Source organism: Somniosus microcephalus, chromosome 12, assembly GCF_052327205.1.
Source record: "Somniosus microcephalus isolate GS21.2 chromosome 12, FLI_Smic_1.0, whole genome shotgun sequence".
In the NCBI taxonomy this organism is placed as follows: Eukaryota; Metazoa; Chordata; class Chondrichthyes; order Squaliformes; family Somniosidae; genus Somniosus; species Somniosus microcephalus.
In genome coordinates, this window is record NC_140998.1 from 209,310,983 (window position 1) to 209,332,360 (window position 21,378).

General features: G+C 50.4%; 1 pseudogene; it reads right to left on the reverse strand.

Annotated features, from left to right (window-relative positions):
• Positions 1–2,174: 2,174 nt before the first annotated feature.
• LOC147109989 (uncharacterized) overlaps positions 2,175–21,378 on the reverse strand; it is a 139,641-nt pseudogene continuing 120,437 nt past the window's right edge.

A 21,378-nucleotide genomic window follows, 5' to 3' on the forward strand; every position in this document is an offset into this window, starting at 1 on the left:
GGATCAGTGCTGGGGCCTCAGCAATTTACAATCTACAGTAATGACTTAGATGAAGGGACCGAGTGCAATGTATCCAAGTTTGCTGATGATACAAAGCTAGGTGGGACAGTAAGCTGTGAGGAGAACACACAGAGTCTGCAAAGGGATAGAGACAGGTTCAGCGAGTGGGCAATAAGGTGGAGTAGAAGGTGGGGAAATGTGAGGTTATTCACTTTGGTAGGAAGAATAGAAAACAGAATATTTATTAAATGGTGCAAAACTATTAAATGTTGGTGTTCAGAGAGATTTAGGCGTCTTTGTACAGGAAGCATCGAGAGTTGGCATGTTGGTACAGCAAGCAATTAGGAAGGCGAATGGCATGTTGGCCTTTAATTGTAGGGGGTTGGAGTATAAGAGTAAGGAAGTCTTAATAGAATTGTACAGGGCTTTGGTGAGACCACACCTGGAGTACTGTGCACAGTTTTGGTCTCCTTATCTGAGGAAGGACATACTTGCCTTGGAGGCGGTGGAACGAAGGTTCACGAGATTGATTCTTGGGATGAGAGGGCTGTCCTATGATGAGAGATTGTGTAGATTGGGCCGATACTCTCTGGAGTTTAGAAGAATGAGAGGTGATCTCATTGAAACAAATAGGGGGAAAAATTCGGTATCGCCCATTTTGAGACGCTAATATCGTCCGGGCGCAAAGTTTAGCGCCCTGCGCCAATTATCGTCTCCGACTGCAAATTTCTCCCCCATAAGATTCTGAGGGGGATTGACTGGGTAGATGCTGAGAGGTAGCTTCCTCAGGCTGGAGAGTGCGGAGGAGCGAAATTTGGTTCGTTAGCGCCTCCTGTTAGTGCCTCCGGGGGGCGCTAACGGGGAGCTAGGAACTTAGCGCCTGAGCGCGGCGATTTTAGTGCCGTTCGCGTAATGAACCAGTCATTTTGCAGCGGCGCTAAACACTACCGCCACGATCTCCTGCGCCCGCAGATCGTGACGTCAGTCAAGCGTGCAATGCCCCGGTACTGCCCCGGACCGGATACTGAGTCGCGCCCCCTGCCTTAGCGCCTGCCGCTAGGAACGACAGGTAGAGGGGAACGTTTTCAAGTCGGGAAGGGGTTGGGGGAGCGCTGTTTAAAGGTGGGCACTTCCTGCCTTTTCTTGTCGGCAAAATTTTTGGTTTTAACGCTGTCCTGAGGAGTTTTGGCCCTCAGCACCATTTTTGAGGTTCCAAAGCGCCGAGCTCTTTCCCTGGGCCTATCCATTAGTGCTTCCAACACAATTGCTTTCGAGGTCTCTCCGGGCCGAGATTCAAGGCTGCAATGAGCGGGGAGTGGCAGGCCAGCAAGATGGCCCCTCCCCTTTAAGAACTGGACGGCGCCAGTCTGTCTGGCTTCCATGGTAACGGACATCGCCTGAGCTTCGGGAGCGCTCTGAGGTAACGCCTCGCTCCCCGACGTTAGCACCTTAAGAGAGGTGTGTAGCGCCTGATCACCTCCAGGGGCGATAGAGGCGAATTTTGCAGTCAGAGGCGATAATTAGCGCCGGGCACTAAACTATGCGCCCGGCTGATATTAGCGCCCCAAAATGGGCGATAGCGAATTTTTGCCCCGAGAACCAGGAGGTCATAGGCTCAGGATAAGGGGTCGGCCATTTAGGGCTGAGATGAGGAGGAATTTCTTCACTCGGAGGGTGGTGAATCTTTGGAATTCTCTGCCCCAGAGGGCTGTGAATGTTCAGTCGTTGAGTATATTCAAGGCTGGGATCGATAGATTTTTGGACTCTTGGGGAATCAAGGGATATGGAGATCAGGCGGGAAAGTGGAGTTGAGGTCGAAGATCAGCCATGATCTCACTGAATGGCGGAGCAGTCTCGAGGGGCCTAAAGGCCAACACCTGATCCTAGTTCTCAAGGTTTCTGAAACAGTAAATAAATGCAAGTACAGTAGGGAGGAGGCTTGTGCGGATCCTAGAGATTGGCATAGAAGAGTTGGGCCGAATGGCCTGCTCCTGGGCAATAAAGTATGATGTAATTGCAGCAAGGGTGATGCACAGGTATAAGGACTGGTCGAGCACTGTCACAGTGCGGCCCCGTTAAACCGCCCATCACGTATAGCGGGCCAATGTCGCTGTCACGAACACGCCCGTTATAACCGGCGGGGAATGTTGTATCAAACCCCCCCCCCCCGATATCTAACCTGTTTCCCGTCTGTGTCTAGTGCCGATCGGGCAACCGTTCTTCACCAGGGGCTGTGCCTCGGAGCTGAGCTGCCAAGGCACCAGCGAGTTTCGCGCTTTCCGTATGTTGATCAATGAGCTTCCCGCGTGTTGTGCGGGAAACCTCTGCAACGGGGACGCCAGGAGCGTTGCCACACGTGAGCCAGGTAAGGGAGAGACAACCGGCGCAGAGCGGAGCGCGACAGATCAACGTCATAACGTGAGAGAGCGAGGGAGGAAGAGAGTGAGAGAGAAAGAAAGAAAGAGGAACGAAGGAAGCTAAAGAAACAGAGAAAGAAAGAGAGAGAGAAAGAAAGAACAAAAAAGGGATCTCTGTCCCTGTTACATGTCTCCTGTTCCTGTGTAACAGGCTCGAGGGGCTGAATGGCCTCCTCCTGTTCCTGAGTAACAGGCTCGAGGGGCTGAATGGGCCTCCTCCTGTTTCTGTGCAACAGGCTCGAGGGGCTGAATGGGCCTCCTCCTGTTCCTGTGTAACACGCTCGAGGGTCTGAATGGCCTCCTCCTGTTCCTGTGCAACAGGCTTAAGTGGCTGAATGGCCTCCTCCTATTCCTGTGTAACAGGCTCGAGGGGCTGAATGGGCCTCCTCCTGTTTCTGTGTAAAATGCTCTAGGGGCTTAATGGGCCTCCTCCTGTTCCTGTGTAACAGGCTCGAGGGGCTGAATGGCCTCCTCCTGTTCCTGTGTAACAGGCTCGAGGGTCTGAATGGGCCACCTCCTGTTCCTGTGTAACAGGCTCGAGGGTCTGAATGGGCCTCCTCCTGTTCCTATGTAACAGGCTCGAGGGTCTGAATGGCCTCCTCCTGTTCCTGTGTAACAGGCTCGAGGGGCTGAATGGGCCTCCTCCTGTTTCTGTGCAACAGGCTCGAGGGTCTGAATGGCCTCCTCCTGTTCCTGTGTAACAGGCTCGAGGGTCTGAATGGCCTCCTCCTGTTCCTGTGTAACAGGCTCGAGGGGCTGAATGGGCCTCCTCCTGTTCCTGTGTAACAGGCTCGAGGGGCTGAATGGGCCTACTCCTGTTCCTGTGTAACAGGCTGAAGTGGCTGAATGGCCTCCTCCTGTTCCCGTGTAACAAGCTCGAGGGGCTGAATGGGCCTCCTCCTGTTCCTGTGTAAAAAGCTCAAGGGGCTGAATGGGCCTCCTCCTGTTTCTGTGCAACAGGCTCGAGCGACTGAATGGGCCTCCTCCTGTTCCTGAGTAACAGGCCTGAGGGGCTGAGTGGCCTCCTACTGTTCCTGTGTAACAGGCTCGAGGGGCTGAATGGGCCTCCCCCTGTTCCTGTGTAACAGGCTCGAGGGGCTGAATGGGCCTCCTCCTGTTCCTGAGTAACAGGCTCGAGGGGCTGAATGGCCTCCTCCTGTTCCTGTGTAACAGGCTCGAGGGGCTGAATGGCCTCCTCCTGTTCCTGTGTAACAGGCTCGAGGGGCTGAATGGCCTCCTCCTGTTCCTGTGTAACAGGCTCGAGGGGCTGAATGGGCCTCCTCCTGTTCCTGTGTAACACGCTCGAGGGTCTGAATGGCCTCCTCCTGTTCCTGTGCAACAGGCTTAAGTGGCTGAATGGCCTCCTCCTATTCCTGTGTAACAGGCTCGAGGGGCTGTATGGGCCTCCTCCTGTTCCTGTGTAAAAAGCTCTAGGGGCTGAATGGGCCTCCTCCTGTTCCTGTGTAACAGGCTCGAGGGGCTGAATGGGCCTCCTCCTGTTTCTGTGCAACAGGTTCGAGGGGCTGAATGGGGCTCCTCCTGTTCCTGAGTAACAGGCCGAGGGGCTGAGTGGCCTCCTCCTGTTCCTGTGTAACAGGCTAGAGGGGCTGAATGGGCCTCCTCCTGTTCCTGTGTAACAGGCTTGAGGGGCTGAATGGCCTCCTCCTGTTCCTGTGTAACAGGCTCGAGAGGCTGAATGGGCCTCCTCCTGTTCCTGTGTAACAGGCTCGAGGGGGTGAATGGGCCTCCTCCTGTTCCTATGTAACAGGCTCAAGGGGCTGAATGGGCCTCCTCCTGTTCCTGTGTAACAGGCTCGAGGGGATCAATGGGCCTCCTCCTGTTCCTGTGTAACAGGCTCGAGGGGATCAATGGGCCTCCTCCTGTTCCTGTGTAACAGGTTCAAGGGCTGAATGGGGCTCCTCCTGTTCCTGTGTAAATTGTTGGAATGAATCCCAGGAAGATTATTATGTCAGGAGCATGGAATTTCTAGCCTTTGGTTTAATGATCTCTTCATTTCTCCTCTCTTTCATTGGATTTGGTGAATCAGGAGACAGAATGAGCAGCACAGTGACGCCTGGGACCAGTACTCAAAGGCAGACCGGTAACTGGGGTAGGAATCGCATTTTGTTTTATTCCCAAAACATATCCACCAAACGCCCAACGACTGGGATCTGTGTCCCTGTAACAGGCCTCCTCCTGTATAAGAACATAAGAAATAGGAGCAGGAGTCGGCCATTCGGCCCCTCGAGCCTGCTTCAACATTCAATAAGATCATGGCTGATCTTCTACCTCATCTCCACTTTCCTGCACTATCTCCATATCCCTTGATTCCCTTAATATTCAAAAATCTATCAATCTCAGCCTTGAATATACTCAACGACTGAGCCTCCACAGCCCTCTGGGGTAGAGAATTCCAAAGATTCACCGCCCTCTGAGTGAAGAAATTCCTCCTCATCTCAGTCCTAAATGGCCGACCCCTTATTCTGAGACTGTGACCCCTGGTTCTAGACTCCCCAGCCAGGGACCTGCATGTTAACTTTCAGTGATTCCTGTACAAGGACAGCCAGGTCCCTCTGAACACCAACATTTCCCAATCTCTCACCATTTTAAAATACTCTGCTTTGCCATTTTTCCTACCAAAGTGGATAATTTCATATTTCTCCACATTATATTCCATTTGCCATATTCTTGCCCGTTCACTTAGCCTGTCTATATCCCCTTGAAGCCTCCTTGCATCCTCCTCACAACTTACATTCCCTCCCAGCTTTGTATCATCAGCCAACTTGGATATATTACATTTGGTCCCCTCATCCAGATCATTGACGTAGATTGTGAATAGCTGAGGCCCAAGCACTGATCCTTGCGGTACCCCACTAGTTACAGCCTGCCAACCCAAAAATGACCCGTTTATTTTTACTCTCTGTTTTCTGTCCGTTAACCAATCCTCAATCCATGCTAGTATATTACCCCCAATCCCATGAGCCCTAATTTTGTTTAATAACCTCTTGTGTGGCACCTTATCGAATGCCTTCTGAAAATCCAAATACACCACCTCCACTGGTTCCCCCTTATCTATTCTGCTAGATACCACCTCAAAAAACAAACAGACTTGTCAAACACGATTTCCCTTTCATAAATCCGTGTTGACTCTGCCCAATCACATTGTTATTTTCTAAGTGCCCTGTTACCATGTCCTTAATAATAGATTCTCGCATGTTCCCTACTATTGATGTCAGGCTAACTGGTGTCTCTTTCCCTCATTTCTTAAAGACTGGGGTTACATTTGCCACCTTCCAATCTGCAGGAACCGTTCTAGAATCTATGGAATTTTGGAAAATGACAACCAATGCATCCACTATCTCTATAGCTACCTCTTTCAATGAAGGCCATCAAGTCCAGATTTATCGGCTTTCAGTCCCATTAATTTCTCCAGTACTATTTTTTAACTAATATTAATGTATTTAATTTCCTCATTCTCGCTAGACCCTTGGTTCTCCACTATTTCCGGGTAGCTTTTTTGCGTCTTCTTCCGTGAAGACAGACACAAAGTATCTGTTTAGTTTCCCCGCCATTTTCTTATTCCCCATTATAATTTCTCCTGTCTCAGCCTGTAAGGGTCCCACATTTACTTTCGCTAATCTTTTCCTATATAACAGGCCCATGGGGGTGAATGGCATCCTCCGCATTCCTATATAAGAGGCCCAAGGGACTGAACGGCCTCCTCCTCTTCCTGTGTGGAAGGCTCGAGAGGCTGAATGGGCCTCCTCCTGTTCTTGTGTAACAGGCTCGAGAGGCTGAATGGGCCGCCTCCTGTTCTTGTGTAACAGGCTCGAGGGGCTGAATGGGCCGCCTCCTGTTCTTGTGTAACAGGCTCGAGGGGCTGAATGGGCCGCCTCCTGTTCCTGTGTAACAGGCTCGAGGGGCTGAATGAGCCTCCTCCTGTTCCTGTGTAACAGACTCGAGGGGCTGAATGAGCCTCCTCCTGTTCCTGTGTAAAAGGCCCGTGGGGCTGAATGGCCTCCTCCTGTTCCTGTGTAACAGGCTCGAGGGGCTGAATGGCCTCCTCCTGTTCCTGTGTAACAGACTCGAGGGGCTGAATGAGCCTCCTCCTGTTCCTGTGTAACAGGCCCGTGGGGCTGAATGGCCTCCTCCTGTTCCTGTGTAACAAACTCGAGGGGCTGAATGAGCCTCCTCCTGTTCCTGTGTAAAAGGCTCGAGGGCTGAATGGGCCTCCTCCTGTTCCTGTGTAACAGGCTCGAGGGGCTGAATGAGCCCCCTCCTGTTCCTGTGTAACAGACTCGAGGGGCTGAATGAGCCTCCTCCTGTTCCTGTGTAACAGGCCCGTGGGGCTGAATGGCCTCCTCCTGTTCCTGTGTAACAGGCTCGAGGGGCTGAATGGGCCTCCTCCTGTTCCTGTGTAACAGGCTCGAGGGGCTGAATGGCCTCCTCCTGTTCCTGTGTAACAGGCTCGAGGGGCTGAATGGGCCTTCTCCTGTTCCTGTGTAACAGGCTCGAGGGGTTGAATGGGCCTCCTCCTGTTCCTGTGTAACTGACTCGAGGGGCTGAATGGGCCTTCTCCTGTTCCTGTGTAACAGGCTCGAGGAGCTGAACGGGCCTCCTCCTGTTCCGGTGTAACAGGCTCGAGGGGCTGAATGGGCCTCCTCCTGTTCCTGTGTAACAGGCTCGAGGGGTTGAATGGGCCTCCTCCTGTTCCTGTGTAACAGGTCCATGGGGCTGAATGGGCCTCCTCCTGTTCCTGTGTAACAGGCTCGAGGGGCTGAATGGGCCTCCTCCTGTTCCTGTGTAACAAGCTCGAGGGGCTGAATGGCCTCCTCCTGTTCCTGTGTAACAGGCTCGAGGGGCTGAATGGGCCTCCTGCTGTTCCTGTGTAACAGGCTCGAGGGGCTGAATGGCCTCCTCCTGTTCCTATGTAACAGGCTCGAGGGGCTGAATGGGCCTCCTCCTGTTCCTGTGTAACAGGCTCGAGGGGCTGAATGGGCCTCCTCCTGTTCCTGTGTAACAGGCTCGACGGGCTGAATGGCCTCCTCCTGTTCCTGTGTAACAGGCTCGAGGGGCTGAATGGGCCTCCTCCTGTTCCTGTGTAACAGGCTCGAGGGGCTGAATGGGCCTCCTGCTGTTCCTGTGTAACAGGCTCGAGGGGCTGAATGGCCTCCTCCTGTTCCTATGTAACAGGCTCGAGGGGCTGAATGGGCCTCCTCCTGTTCCTGTGTAACAGGCTCGAGGGGCTGAATGGGCCTCCTCCTGTTCCTGTGTAACAGGCTCGACGGGCTGAATGGCCTCCTCCTGTTCCTGTGTAACAGGCTCGAGGGGCTGAATGGGCCTCCTCCTGTTCCTGTTTAATAGGGATTGGGTCTGGTTGCAGACAGGACAGGGCCTGGCCTACACTGACCTCTGACCTGTGCTTAGCATCACGGAACGACGTAGCCCAGCTCTCCTCAGTATTGTTATTTTTCAATCTTTGTTCTGATTCCTCCTGCAGCCAGTGTTGGACGGATTGTGGGAATTGCAGTTGGACTCGTAGCCGGAATCCTGATATTGTTGCTGATATATTGGTACAACAGGAAAAGAGGTCAGTATGGTAGACTTTCAACTTGGAATCATAGAATCAGGCAGCACGGGAGGAGGCCACTCGCCCCATCGTGCCTGTGCCGGCCATTTTGCTCCCACTCCCCCTGATCTGCAAATTTATCCCTTTCAGCAATATATCCAACTCCCCAGTTCTCCATGTGCAGTCTGACCAGAACTCCCTATCTCTGTAACCTCCTCCAGCCCTGCAACCCCCCAAGATCTCTGCGCTCCTCCAATTCTGGCCTCTTGCACATCCCCTCCCCGATTTCCATCGCTCCACCATTGGCGGCCGTGCCTTCTGTTACCTGGGCCCTAAGCTCTGGAATTCCCTCCCTAAACCTCTCCGCCTCTCTCTCCCCCTTTAAGACCCTCCTTAAAACCGACCTCTTTGACCAAGGTTTTGCTCACCTAGCCAAATACCTCGGTCTCAACTTTTTGTCCGATTTACGCTCCGTGACGTGTCTTGAGAGGTTGTAAAGATGCGAGATAAATGCACGTTGAAGTCAAACTGATGCGTCTGAATTCCTGTCTTTCCCTCCTCCAGATGCAGACTCCGGTCCCGTGTGATTTCTTGAGGGATGAACCTGGTTTTCCAGAGCATCGGGTGTGCTGGTGACTGAGACTCCTGCTCCCCCTGGTGGTGACTCTGACTGAGGCTCCTGCTCCCCCTGGTGGTCACTCTGACTGAGGCTCCTGCTCCCTCTGGTGGTGACTCTGGATCTTATGGATCAGAAAATGAAAAAAATCAAGGACTAATTAATAGAAAGAATTGTAACCAAGTAGTATTAGCGTTTATAGACAACTGAGATGATTTTTTCCCCCCACATTTAGACACGACAAATACATATCATTCTTTAACATATCATAGTACAAGATCAAACTTAACATGAAATCCTTATATATTTCGACCTGGAATATCCAAGGTCTACGCTCTTCGGTGCTCGACGTGAAGAGTAGGACCCCAGAGTTCATAGGTGAAACTAAAGATCTAGATATTATCATTTTACAGGAAACTTGGTATAAAGGAAAAGGACACACTGGCCGTCCCCAAGGGTACACAGAGCTGGTGGTCCCCTCCAATAAATTACCAGGAGTAACCCAAGGCAGAGACTCCGGAGGCATACCGATTTGGTTTAAAACAGAGCTTAAGAATTGCATCAAATTTATAAAAAAGGGCGAAAACCACATGTGGCTCAAAATTGAGAGGGGGATTATCTCTAACACCCAAGATGTTTTCATTTGCGCACTCTATATCCCCCCAATGGAATCCCCGCACTTTAAAGAGGACACCTTCTCCAACATTGAGGGGGAAATTATCCAATACCAGGCCCAGGGGAACGTGTTGATCTGTGGTGACCTCAATTCAAGAACTGGCGAAGAACCAGACTTCACCAATAATCAGGGAAACAATTACGTATTCGGGAATAACCACTTCGATATCCCTTCCCTTCCATACAGGCATAACTGCGACAAGCAGACAAATACCAACGGAAAACAGCTCCTGCAGCTCTGTCGAAGCCTGGGTCTGTACATTGTCAATAGTAGGTTCATGGGAGACCTCCTAGGAAGATTGACCTATTGCTCACCTCTTGGCTGCAGCACCGTAGACTATATGATTATGGATTTGGACCCATCCTCTTTCAGAGCATTCACAGTCAAACCACAAACAACACTGTCAGACCACAGTCAAATTACTATGTATCTTAAAAAGACAGAAACAACCAACACAGAAACACAACCCAGTAAGCTGTACAACACCAAAAAATCGTACAGATGGGCCAAAAACAGCACGGAAAAATACCAGAAAGCAATTAGCAATGAATCAACTCAAGCTCTCTTGGACACCTTTCTGGATAACATATACACTCACAATAAAGAAGGCGTAAACCGGGCAGTGAATAACCTAAACAATATTTTTGATAATTTGGCAACAAGGTCAAACTTGAAAGCTCGCAAGAACAAACCCAAAACAAAAAACTATGAAAAATGGTTTGACCCAGATTGCCATAACATGAGGAAAAAACTTAGAAAAATATCAAACCAAAAACACAGACATCCAGAAAATGAGGAATTACGCCTTACTTATTGTCAGACACTAACACAATACAGAAACACACTCAGAACCAAAAAAGAGCAGTATATTAAGAATACACTCAGCTCCATTGAGGAATCCATTGATTCCAATTGTTTCTGGGACAACTGGAATACATTACACAAAAAACAACATGACGAATTGGCCATTCAAAATGGAGACACATGGGAAAACCACTTTGAAAAATTATACCAGAAAAACACATTAAGGCCAGAGCAACACCAAATATGCAAAAAACTGGAAAAGCTAGAAATGGCCATAAAAGATAAACAAAACCCGCTAGACTCCATAATAACAGAAAAAGAACTATTTGAAAAACTCAAGGACCTGCGACCAGGAAAAGCTTGCAGGGCAGACGGCATACTAAGCGAGATGATTAAACACACAGACAATAAAATGAAACTGGCTATCCTAAAACTCTTCAACTTGGTTCTGAGTGTCGGTTACTTCCCTGATATCTGGAACAAAGGACTCATAATGCCCATATACAAAAGTGGGGACAAAGTCGACCCAAATAACTACCGAAGCATCTGTGTAAACAGTAACCTGGGGAAGGTATTCTGTAGTATCTGTTAAGTCTGTGGGTTGTATTATAAATAATCACAGACTCCACGGTTAACAAAATAAAACACGTCTTTACTATTCAGAGGCTCGGGCGATTCCTGCCCTAGTTAACGTATTCCAACCCTTATATACTGGTGTGGTCACTATCGGTATTACAGTATACATGAGCCAATAAATAGTGCCACCCTAAAGTAGTGCTCTTAAAGGCGAACGGTTACATTCTATAGTTCCCTTAAAGGTAAACGGTTACATACACAACACTCCTCCCTTTCTAGCTTATTACTTACAGAATCCCGTTAAACATACAATCTTCAACTTATATAGACAGTTTGCAGATATACTCTCGATGGAGTCAACGTCATATAACTTCATGTTTAACATAACATAATAACATATATAACTTCATGTCAAAACAGATCACAGATTCAGTCTCCGTAGGAACAGTTGCAACATACTCTTAGTGGAAACAGTTTACAGGTTCAGTCTCTGTGGAGGTTTCCGGATTCTGTCCGGATAACGCCGCAGTGGTGTCGTCATTCCCAGCGGTCCAGTAGGTGTCTCTGGTAAAGTCGATTCAGCTGGAACAACAGTGTCAGGTTTATCTGATTCTAGTATTACTAGATCAGAAGTAGGTGTTCTGGGTACTTCAGTTTCAACATTACTCGGGTAAGGTGGTGAAGTCGGCTGCTCATTTGTGGCGGACCCTATGATCTGGTCAACATGGCGCCTTATTACCTTGTCCCCAATGTCCACCGTGTACATCAATGGTCCTAGCCTTTTTTTAATAGTTCCAGGCTGCCATTTCTCCGTACGGTAGTCCCGGGCCAAAACTTGTTGCCCCATCTGGAAAGATCTGGTGGCCCTTTTATTCATGCCCTGGAATTGCCGGTTCTCTACGTCCCTTCTTACGTTTGGTTTGAGCAAATCCAGCCGGCATCTTAGGCGTCTATTGCAAAACATCATTGCGGGAGTTTGATTCGTGACCGCATGTGTTGCATTTCGATAGGCCAACAAAAAGCTATCCACCTTATGCTGTAAACTTATGTCTTCATTACTCATGGCCTTTATGGCCTTCTTGAAGGTCTGGACAAATCTTTCAGCCAGTCCATTGGAGGCGGGATGGTATGGGGCTGATGTGTAATGTTTAACCCCATTGCTTTTTAGAAATTTCTTAAATTCCTCAGACACAAATTGCGGCCCATTATCGGAACAGACCTGTTCTGGCAGACCATTCCGCGCAAACATTGTCCTTAGCACCGTAATGGTTTTTTCCGTCGTGGTGGTTAGTGCATGCCAATCCATCTTTATTTTCCGGATCCACTCCCGTCCCAGAAGTGGTGGGCCTCCCTCAGACAACACATACAGCTCCAACCGGTGGTGAACTTTATCTTTGTATTTCACCTTGACCTCTATCTTCCCGATGGGGAATACTTTTTGCCCCGTGTATGTCTTCAGTATCAGATCCGCATCCCGTAGTGGAATATGCTTGAAAAACTTTTGATAGTCATGCTTATTCATGACCGTCAACGCCGATCCGGTGTCCACTTCCATTTTTACTGGGACCTTTTCAATCGGTAGCGTTATCCAAATAGTTTGCCGGTCGGCTTCATTGCTCAAGTTGTGAATTCTTAGACCGTCCAGTCCTCTGCCTTTGGCGTGTGTGTCCGACTTCTGTTCCTTCAGACTCTTCCTATTTGCGTCATGTACCTTTCTGTCCCATTTTTGTGAGGACTCATTATTGTTGCACGTCGTTCCTGACCGGCACACTTTAGCTATGTGCCCGATCTTGCCACATTTCCAGCATTCCTGGTTTTTACCCCAGCATTGCTTTTGGTCGTGTGTTGACTTCCCACAACGATAGCATTTGGTGATATTACCTCGTTTAGGCATCTTCTTCTCTTCTCGAGAACAACACAAGTATTTCTTTACTTATTATTAATTTTCTTGTTTCTGAAAATTCTTATTAATTTTCTAAGATGGCGGTTTCCCGCTTCTGCCTTCTTCCCCAGCGGTTTTCCCGTGAAAAATGGCGGCTTTCCCGCGCTTCTCGCTCTCCCCGCCCACTTCAATGGCGGTTTTCCCGCGCTTCTCGCCGCTGACTTTCAGCCCGACTGCGGCTCTTATCTCCTGTGCGATCGCTGGTGCGCCGCCCGCCCGAAACGGTTCTCAGCCCTTATCACCGGTGCGATCGCTGGCCCGCTAAGCGCCTCCCGCTTGAAGCGGCTCCCGGCCTCTGGCTCACCCACTCGGTGGCTCTTGCTCGCGCCCTCCCGGGCTCTGGCTTACCCACGAGGTTATGGAGGCTTCAGGGTCCTAATGCCTGTCGCTTCCAGTCGCTGGAAGCTGTCAGGATTTCTGCTGCCCTTCAGTTTTCATTGGGGTGTTGAGGATTGGAACCTCTCTTCAACGTCCTGTCTTTGGACGAAGCCGCCGTGGAATAACTGCCACAGGGTTCGAACCGACTCGTCGCCAGTGTTAAGTCTGTGGGTTGTATTATAAATAATCACAGACTCCACGGTTAACAAAATAAAACACGTCTTTACTATTCAGAGGCTCGGGCGATTCCTGCCCTAGTTAACGTATTCCAACCCTTATATACTGGTGTGGTCACTATCGGTATTACAGTATACATGAGCCAATAAATAGTGCCACCCTAAAGTAGTGCTCTTAAAGGCGAACGGTTACATTCTATAGTTCCCTTAAAGGTAAACGGTTACATACACAACAGTATCATAAACAAAAGACTTATAAACTTCCTTGAGGAGCACAATGTCTTGAGTAAAAGCCAAATTGGATTCCTGCCAAACTATAGAACATCAGATCATATCTTCACCCTACAGACCCTAATTGACAAACACGTTCATCAAAACAAAAGCAAAATCTACGCATGCTTTATAGATTTCCAGAAGGCTTTCGATTCCATCTGGCACGACGGTTTATTCCTGAAACTTATCGAAAGCGGGGTAGGGGGAAAAACATATGATGTAATTAAATCAATGTATACAAACAACAAATGTGCAGTTAAAATTGGAGACAAACAAACAAAATACTTCCCACAGGGGCGGGGGGTGACGCAGGGCTCGCCAATCTCACCAACACTCTTTAATATTTACATAAATGAATTGGCAAAACTACTTGAACAATCTACAGCACCCGGCCTCACCCTATATGAATCCAAGGTTAAATTCCTCCTCTATGCAGATGACCTGGTTCTGCTGTCACCAACTAAGGAGGGTCTACAGCAGAAGCTGGATCTGCTGGAGTCATACTGCCAGACTTGGGCCCTGACAATAAATCCCCAAAAAACCAAAGTCCTGGTGTTCCAGCAAAGATCCATGTGGTAAACCACGTTCACTATCGTATCACTGTTAGTAGTTAGCACTGTTCACCACTGTTCGTTATAACTGTATCACTGACCACTATTGTATCACGGTACGAGGTCGCCTCTTGCCACACTGCTATACCTGGGATGACCACCGCCGACTCCGCCTTGGCTCCACCCACCAGGCCAGGTATAAAGGTGAGCGACTGACTGGTATTCCTCCTGCTTGGATCGGATCACCCACGAGAGTGGGCTCTGTTATTTAGTCAATAAAAACCTTTAGTCACCTTCGTAACTCTTCGCCTTTTATTGGAGGAATTGATAGGTATATCAATTTTATTGACTAAATTTAATGATGTCCGACAACGAGTCACAACCGGCGGAGGAGCCACCAGCGCAGCTCCCAGGAGCACAGCCACACCAGCCAGCTTGGCTGCGAGCCCTCAGACCGCCGTACCTGGACCTGAACCCACGAGCAGCAAACTCAGCCGCAGACTTTAAACACTGGCTGGTCTGCTTCGAATCATACCTGAGAGAATCCAGCGTCCCTCAGGCATCCAAACTAAGTGTCCTGCAGGCGCAACTGAGCCCGAGAGTATACACTCTCATCGAGGACATGACTACCTACGAGACCGCCATCAACCTGCTGAAACAGAAGTACCGGACCCCGGTAAACTACATGTACGCTAGGCACCTCCTAAGATCACGGCCGCAACAGCCAGGAGAATCAGTAGCCGAATTCTCACAGGCGCTATATGCACTCGCCAGGAACTGTGACTTTAAATCGGTGTCGGCAGCCGAAAATACTGAAGATAATATCCGCGACGCATTCCTGAAAGGCCTACGGTCCGAGTACTCACGGCAAAGACTGCTGGAAGCTAAAGACCTCAGCATGGAAAAAGCTGAAGCCCTCGCTATCTCCCTGGAAGTGGCCCACCAAGATCAGGAAGCATTCACCAGGTACTGCTCGCGACCCTGGGACTCGGGCCCGACCCCTACCACAGCACCCTTCCCAGCGCCGCCCCCGGGACCTACCTCTGCGTCGGCGTCCCGGACCCGACCGGCCCCGCCACCCCCGGCACCGGCCCCGACATCGGGCATCCGCGATCGGGCCGCCGGCTGTTTTTTTTGTGGCCAGGAGAAGCACCCGAGGTCGCGCTGCCCAGCCAAGAACTCCACATGCAGAACCTGCCTGAAGAAAGGCCACTTCTCCAAGGCCTGCAGGAGCGGATCCTCAGAGGCCAGCAGTGCCGCATGCGAACTATGGGGGCGGCCATCTTCGTTTAGGGCAACTGAGGCCAGCATCCCCACACATGAGTCATGGGGGCGGCCATCTTTGTTTAGGGCAACTGAGGCCAGCATCCCCACACATGAGTCATGGGGGCGGCCATCTTTGATTAAGGCAACCGACCCCAATAGTGCCTCATGTGAGCTACGGGGGCAGCCATCTTCTCCGTCATTTTGCCCTACCTCGTGGGAGACGCCATTTTACTCACCACGCCCGACCGCCTCGCCCGCAGATGACAACGACTCGCTCAGCTACACACTAGCTTCCGTCACCCTGGACCAAGCCCGCCCGCACCATCTGTCCAAGTCAATGATGGACATCAAAGTGAACGGCCACGCCACGACCTGCCTGTTCGACAGCGGAAGCACGGAGAGCTTCATCCACCCAGACACGGTGAGCCACTACTCCCTCTCTGTCCTACCAACGCGCAGCCGAATCTCGATGGCATCGAGGTCCCACGCCACGGACATCAGCGGCTACTGTGTCGTGACCCTGTCGGTTAAGGGCATGGAGTATAAAAACTTTAAACTCCTCGTCCTCCCCCATCTCTGCGCTGCCGTCCTACTAGGGCTGGACTTCCAATCCCACCTCCAAAGCGTAACCCTAGCATACGGTGGACCCCTCCCCCCACTCACAGTCAACAACCAGCAAACGTTAAACCGCCCACCGCGTAACACCTGCAGCCTCTCCACCCTCAAGGTCCCGCCACCCTCTCTGTTTGCTAACCTTACCCCTGACTGCAAACCCGTCGCTACCAAGAGCAGGCGGTATAGCGCCGGGGACAGAGCCTTCATTAGCTCTGAGGTGCGGCGCCTCCTGAAAGAGGGCATTATCGAGGGGAGCAGCAGCCCCTGGCGTGCCCAGGTCGTAGTCGTAAAGACCGGCGATAAAAACCGCCTGGTCATCGACTACAGCCAGACCATAAACAGATATACCCAGCTGGACGCATACCCCCTCCCCCGCATATCTGACATGGTCAATCAGATTGCACAGTATAAAGTATTCTCGACCATCGACCTGAAGTCGGCCTACCACCAACTCCCTATCCACCCTGAGGACCGCCAGTATACCGCCTTCGAGGCGAATGGGCGCCTATACCACTTCCTTAGGGTCCCCTTCGGTGTCACTAATGGGGTCTCGGTCTTCCAAAGGGAGATGGACCAGATGGTTGACCAGAACGAACTGCAGGCTACATTCCCCTACCTAGATAACGTCACTATCTGCGGCCGCGACCGGCAGGAACATGACGCGAATCTGGAGAAATTCCTCCGTACGGCCCAACGGCTGAACCTCACCTACAATAAGGAGAAATGCGTGTTTAACACCACCCGCCTTGCCATCCTCGGCTGCGTAGTGGAGAACGGAATCATCGGCCCCGACCCAGAAAGAATGCGCCCCCTCATGGAGCTACCCCTCCCCCACTGCCCTAAAGCACTTAGGAGAACCCTGGGGCTTTTCGCCTACTATGCCCAATGGGTACCCAATTACGCGGACAAAGCCAGACCCCTCCTGAAAGCCACTTCCTTCCCCCTCACGGAGGAGGCGTGCGCGGCCTTCTCCCTCATTAAGGGAGACATAGCCAAGGCCACGATGCACGCAGTGGACGAGTCCATCCCCTTCCAGGTGGAGAGCGACGCATCCGACTTCGCCTTAGCCGCCACCCTAAACCAGGAGGGGAGGCCAGTGGCCTTCTTCTCAAGGACCCTACAGGGCCCCGAGATCCGACATTCGTCGGTCGAGAAAGAGGCCCAGGCGATCGTGGAGGCAGTACGGCGCTGGAGGCACTACCTGGCAGGCAAACGATTTACCCTCCTCACCGACCAGCGTTCGGTGGCTTTCATGTTTAATAACAAGCTGAAGGGCAAAATCAAGAATGACAAGATTTTGAGATGGAGAATCGAGCTCTCCACCTACGATTATGAGATCTTGTACCGGCCAGGCAAGCTGAACGAATCCCCTGATGCCCTTTCACGAATGACATGCGCCAGCGCGCATATCGATAGGCTTCAGACCCTCCACGACCAGCTCTGCCACCCCGGAGTCACCAGACTCTACCATTTCATTAAGGCCCGCAACCTGACCTACTCCATCGAGGAGGTCAGGACCATGACCAGGAACTGCCAGACCTGTGCGGAGTGCAAACCGCACTTCTATAGGCCGGACCGAGCAAGCCTGATCAAGGCCACCCGCCCCTTCGAGCGCCTGAGCATCGACTTTAAGGGGCCCCTCCCGTCCTCTGACCGTAATGTGTACTTCCTCAACATCGTTGATGAGTACTCCCGTTTCCCCTTTGCCTTCCCCTGCCCCGACATGACCAGTAGCACGGTCATCAAGTGCCTGAATGCCCTCTTCGCCTTGTTCGGGTTCCCGAACTATATACACAGCGACCGGGGCTCCTCCTTCATGAGCGAGGAACTCCGGCAATTCCTCCTAGAGAGAGGTATTGCAGCAAGCAGGACCACCAGCTACAACCCCAGAGGTAACGGTCAGGTGGAAAGAGAGAACGCGACGGTATGGAAGGCCGTCCTCTTAGCCTTAAAGTCTAAGGGCCTCCCAACCTCCCGCTGGCAAGAAGTCCTCCCGACAGCGCTGCACTCCATCCGGTCATTACTTTGCACGGCCACTAACACCACCCCCCATGAACGAATGTTCGTTTTCCCCAGGAAGTCGACTACGGGAACCACTCTACCAACCTGGCTGACCGCCCCGGGGCCGGTCTGGCTGCGGAAACACGTGAGGGCCCATAAAACGGACCCCCTGGTCGAGAGGGTGAACCTCCTGCACGCCAACCCCCAGTACGCCTACGTGGCGTACCCAGACGGGCGGGAGGACACTGTCTCCCTACGAGACCTCGCACCCTCAGCCGATCCGGAAACACCGCCACCACCCCCCCCAACCCCAGCCCAGGTAGACGGCATGCCGGAACCCCACGAGCCCTCGCCGACCACGCAAACACCAGCATCAACACCGGATAAGGCACCAGCACCGGATAAGGCAACACCACCGCTGCGGCGATCGGAGAGGCTTACGAAGCCTCCGGACAGACTGACCTACCAGAATTGGTAGTACACTTCACCCCGCCGGACTTAATTCTAAACAAGGGGTGAATGTGGTAAACCACGTTCACTATCGTATCACTGTTAGTAGTTAGCACTGTTCACCACTGTTCGTTATAACTGTATCACTGACCACTATTGTATCACGGTACGAGGTCGCCTCTTGCCACACTGCTATACCTGGGATGACCACCGCCGACTCCGCCTTGGCTCCACCCACCAGGCCAGGTATAAAGGTGAGCGACTGACTGGTATTCCTCCTGCTTGGATCGGATCACCCACGAGAGTGGGCTCTGTTATTTAGTCAATAAAAACCTTTAGTCACCTTCGTAACTCTTCGCCTTTTATTGGAGGAATTGATAGGTATATCAATCCAGACATCAGGGACCCAAAATAAATTTCACACTAGGAACAACCAAAATTGAACAAACCACTAACTACACATACTTGGGCTTAAAAATCAGTTCTACGGGAAATTTCCATCTGGCTGTGAATGAACTGAAAGAGAAAGCAAGAAGGGCTTTCTATGCCATTAAAAAATCAATCCAAATAGAAATCCCAATAGCATTTGGGTCAAAATTTTCAAATCAGTAATTGAACCAATTGCACTCTATGGCAGTGAGGTGTGGGGACCGCTAACACAACAAGAATTTGCAAAATGGGACAAACACCCAATTGAGATCCTACATGCAGAATTCTTTTAAAGTACCCTCCGGACTCAAAGGAAAACCGTAAACAATGCATGCAGGGCAGAACTAGGCCAATATCCATTAATAATCACTATCCAAAAAAGAGCCACCAAATTTTGGAAACACCTAGAAATGAGCAACCCCCAATGCTGTCATTACGAAGCCCTGAAATGCCAAGAGAGGACCATAAAGAAGAATACCCTCAGTCAACTAGTCCTGGGACTCAGTGAAGTAACTACTAACACTACTAACAATAACCAGCCCCAGGACAGTGACAGCGTAACACAAAGAATTCGACCCAACACAATCGTCGCTAAGCAAAAGGAAAAATATCTGTCATATTGGGCAGAAACAAAAAAAACCCAAAGCAAACTCAATTGCTACTTGGCCCTAAACAGACAATACAACATGGCTGATTACCTGACCATGGTAAAGGATAGCAAACTGAGAAAAACCTTGACAATGTACAGACTTAGTGAACATAGTCTGGCGATCGAAAAAGGTAGACACAGGCAGACCCGGCTACCAAGAGAGGACAGGATATGCTCTCACTGCAGTCAGGGAGTGGTGGAGACAGAGATGCACTTCCTCACAGCTTGCAGAAAATATCAGGGCATAAGGGAGAATTTCTACCCAAAATTCACAAAAATATGCCCGGAATTCAGAAATTTGAATGACGACCAAAAACTCCCATACCTACTAGGGGAAGAGAGAAATTGTGTAACACTAGCGGCACACTATGTTACAGCTTGCCATAAACAGAGGGACAACCACTAAATATAAGAAAAGAGTATATATAAATTATATGAATGTATATTTATACACTCAGGGATATATCTGCTTATACACTGTATGGATAGATCTGTATTTTTGTGTACAAACATGAATGTTTTTCGATGCTTTGGCAACATAAGGTGTAACTTGTCATGCCAATAAAGCGGTTTGAATTGAATTGAATTGAATTGAATTGACTCTGACTGAGGCTCCTGCTCCCCCTGGTGGTGACTCTGACTGAGGCTCCTGCTCCCCCTGGTGGTCACTCTGACTGAGGCTCCTGCTCCCCCTGGTGGTCACTCTGACTGAGGCTCCTGCTCCCCCTGGTGGTCACTCTGACTGAGGCTCCTGCTCCCCCTGGTGGTCACTCTGACTGAGGCTCCTGCTCCCCCTGGTGGTCACTCTGTCTGAGGCTCCAGCTCCCCCTGGTGGTGTCCTGGTGACTGAGGGACCTTCTTCCCAGGGCTGACACTGACTGATGATCCTGCCCCTCCCGTCCCCCCCAGTGTTGACCCTGACTGACAACTGCGGGGAAGTTTCCCTCTGTATACCGGTATCTCTCGAGCGGGATGTGACTGCGAGGGGACAATCGCTTTCTCTGCCACTTGCTGTGGATTTCAGGCGACACCTTTCACGAGTGGGCGAAAGAAAGACATTCAGAATGCAACCTTGGCGATCGGGGCCATAAACGTTTGCTTCCAGTGTAGTGATGCGGCTTTAATCTGTTCAAGCTAATGCCCCTTGCGGTTTAGTGTCTATTAAGCTGCCGTGATCCCATCTGTTTTAACCCAAGATCAACTCTCTCTCTTTTATTTAATAAAAACATTGCTTTGCATTATTCAAGCGTGTTTCATGACTTCAGGATGTCCCAAAGCACTTGACAGCCAATGATACAGAGAGAGAGAGAGAGAGACGGATACAGAAAGAGAGAGAAACAGATACAGAAAGAGAGACAGACAGATACAGAAAGAGAGAGAGAGACGGATACAGAAAGTGAGAGAGACAGATACAGAAAGAGAGAGAGACAGATACAGAAAGAGAGAGAGAGAGACAGATACAGAAAGAGAGAGAGACAGATACAGAAAGAGAGAGTGACAGATACAGAAAAAGAGAGAGACACAGAAAGAGAGAGAGACAGATACAGAAAGAGAGAGATACAGAAAGAGAGAGAGACACAGAAAGAGAGAGAGACAGATACAGAAAGAGAGAGACAGACACAGAAAGAGAGAGAGAGACACAGATACAGAAAGAGAGAGAGACACAAAGAAAGAGAGACACAGATACAGAAAGAGAGAGAGACAGATACAGAAAGAGAGAGATACAGAAAGAGAGAGAGACACAGAAAGAGAGAGAGACAGATACAGAAAGAGAGAGAGAGACACAGAAAGAGAGAGAGAGACAGATACAGAAAGAGAGAGAGACACAGAAAGAGAGAGCGAGACAGATACAGAAAGGGAGAGAGACAGATAAAGAGAGAGAGACAGATACAGAATGAGAGAGACACAGAAAGGGAGAGAGAGACAGATACAGAAAGAGAGAGAGACAGATACAGAAAGAGAGAGAGACACAGATGCAGAAAGAGAGAGA